The sequence below is a fragment of the Austrofundulus limnaeus genome, unplaced genomic scaffold, assembly GCF_001266775.1.
Source record: "Austrofundulus limnaeus strain Quisiro unplaced genomic scaffold, Austrofundulus_limnaeus-1.0 Scaffold209, whole genome shotgun sequence".
Taxonomy (NCBI): Eukaryota; Metazoa; Chordata; class Actinopteri; order Cyprinodontiformes; family Rivulidae; genus Austrofundulus; species Austrofundulus limnaeus.
In genome coordinates this window covers 747,448-750,367 of record NW_013952611.1, presented here as the reverse complement: position 1 = coordinate 750,367, position 2,920 = coordinate 747,448, and positions in this window count along the sequence as shown.

The window sequence follows — 2,920 nt, the reverse complement described above, 5'->3', positions numbered from 1 at the left end:
CAGACTAATAAGGAGCAGCTGGGCAGAGACACACTGGGGAACATAGAAAACACTAGGAAAACCAAGGAAAATGAATACAGACTACGACAGTACCACCCTCTTAATGACGGCTCCCGATGTCGAAAAGAGAGAGGCACAGGGCATGAGGAACACAAACACGAGACAGGGGAACTCTGGACAAAAACACCGTAGTCCAGGGGGACGTCCAGAAAATTGTCCAGAGAGCCCCCGCCACCGCACGAGGCCCAGCAGGAAGCGTAGTAGATAAAACACCACAGGAGGAGGTGGGCGCAGACAAGGGGCCAAGGGAGGAGGCGGGCGCAGACGAGGGGCCATGGCAGGAGGCGGACGCAGACGAGGGGCCAAGGCAGGAGGCGGGTGCAGACGAGGGGCCAACGGAGGAGGCGGGAGCAGACGTGGAGCCAAGGGAGGAGGCGGGAGCAGACGAGGAGCCAAGGGAGGAGGCGGGAGTAGACGAGGAGCCAAGGGAGGAGGCGGGAGCAGAGGTGGAGCCAAGGGAGGAGGCGGGAGCAGATGAGGAGCCATCGGAGGTTGATGGAGCCGGAGCCTTGGTGACGGCAAACACAGGTGACAAAGGGGACGAAGAGGCTACGGCAGCCAACCCAGGCGACATGGAGGCGACAGCACAGGTGATGGCAGCCGACCCAGGCGACATGGAGGTGACGGCAGCCGACCCAGGCGACATGGAGGCGACGGCAGCCGACCCAGGCGACATGGAGGCGACGGCAGCCAACCCAGGCGACATGGAGGCGACGGCAGCCGACCCAGGCAACATGGAGGCGACGACAGCCGAGCCAGGCGACATGGAGACAACAGTAACCGACCCAGATGATGTGGAGGGGGTGGCAGCCGATCCACAAGCCTCGAGGATCGCCGAGTCAGGAGTCACCATCGGAACTGCCGACACCAGGACCACGACTGTGGAATCGCCATTGGGACCACCGACTCCAAGACCACCGATTGTGGAGCCACCGAGACCACCGGCTGTAGATCCACCACCGGAACCACCGACTCCAGGACCACTGATTGTGGAGCCACTGACTCTGGAACCACCGACAGTGGGACCACCGACTCCAGGACCACGGGAACCACCAACTCCGAGCCCACCGGAACCACTAACTCTGGGACCACCAACTGTGGAACCACCGACTGTGGAACCATCGACTCCTGGACCACCGGGACCACCAACTCCGGGACCACCAATTGTGGAACCATTGACTCAGGGACCACTGACTCTGGATCCACCACCGGAACCACCAACTGTGGAATTGGGACCACCAACTCAGGAACGGTGACCACCGATTGTGGAACTGCCACTGGAGCCACCAACCAAGGAACAGACTCAGAAGGCCCAGCAGACTCAGAAGGGGTGGGAGGGTGGGTGTTCAAATGCTCTGCCAGAAGACGACGAGCGTACTCACTGACCCTCCGGTGGCCAGGCAGGAGCAGCAGATCGGGACGCCTCGCCAAGACATCCTCGATCTGCTGGCAGAGGAGTCGTTTCGCTGCATAGGTGGAGGACCACCGGAGGATCATCAGCGATCCAGCGATTTGAGGGCTTGTTTCCTCTTCCTCCCACGGCGGCAGAGACGGGACCGGCTCTTCACAGGCAGGTGAGGCCAAACCGGTCATGTGTGGTTCAGGCGTAGGTGAGGGAAAAAAAATCTGCCTTGTGGAGGGGGACCAGAAAAATCTTTGCCTGCAGGCTGGGTGCGTGGTCGGATCATTATATCAGGACTGGTGGAGGAACGGACCCAGGGCGCAGGCAGGTTCAAAAAGGAACAMAAAGATTTATTAAATAACAGAAAATGCTGTTGAGGCAGCTCAAAAATCACTTACAGGTTCTCAAAAACACAGGCACGAGGGAGACAAAGCTCAGGAACAAAACACAACAATGATCCGAAACAAGACTGAGACAGGACAGGGCTTAAATATACTGACAACTAATGACTAAACAGAAAACACCTGAGGAGAAACACAAGGGTGACAATCAGACTAATAAGGAGCAGCTGGGCAGAGACACACTGGGGAACATAGAAAACACTAGGAAAACCAAGGAAAATGAATACAGACTATGACACTGCGGGTAGATATGGCAGTCCTGCCATTGCTGATATACAGGAGACAGTGGTGAGCAAGGGCTCTAAGACCAGTGATAAAATGCAAAGATCCATGATATACAGAGTCCAACAAATGCAACCATTAAGAAGATGAGTGCATTAAAATCACATCTCCATAATCTAAGATGGATTAAAATGTTGCAGCAACAGATGTTTCCTAGCCTGAAAAGAAGGACCAGCTCTATTTCCAAAATAAAACCCCAACTTTATCTTCAGCTTTTTTACCATTTGTTGAATGTGGGGAACAAAAGTTAGAGATTCATCAATACTATAAAACCTAACCTGAGATACTAATTCAATCTGACAGCCTTGAAATGTGATGATGGGTGGCAACAGCTGTGGTTTAAACTTTGGTTTAGTGTTAGAAAACAGCACTACTTCTCAGAATTCAAAACAAATTTTAGATCACATAAATTTTACTGAACCCCATTAAAAGCAGCTTGTCTTTCAAAAGCACTTTGTACCGAGTTAGTTGCATGGACAAGAAAGTGTCATCCGCATAAAAAATGAAAATGAGCATGGGGCACATTGGGCCTCATGCAAGAACATGTTCGTATTCTTATCCTAAATTTCTCTTACTTTTGTTCGTACAAAGGGTTCATACGAACATGTCACGTCAGATTCAACAAACTCTTCTATCTTCAGGAAAAGTGTGTAAATGAGCTGCGTAAATTCCACCTGTTCATATCCAGCTGCTCGTGCACGCGGAGAGGAGATTAGCATAATTACCACCCCAAAATTACCATAAAAGGCTGTGTTTCCTGCCTCAGATTTCAGGA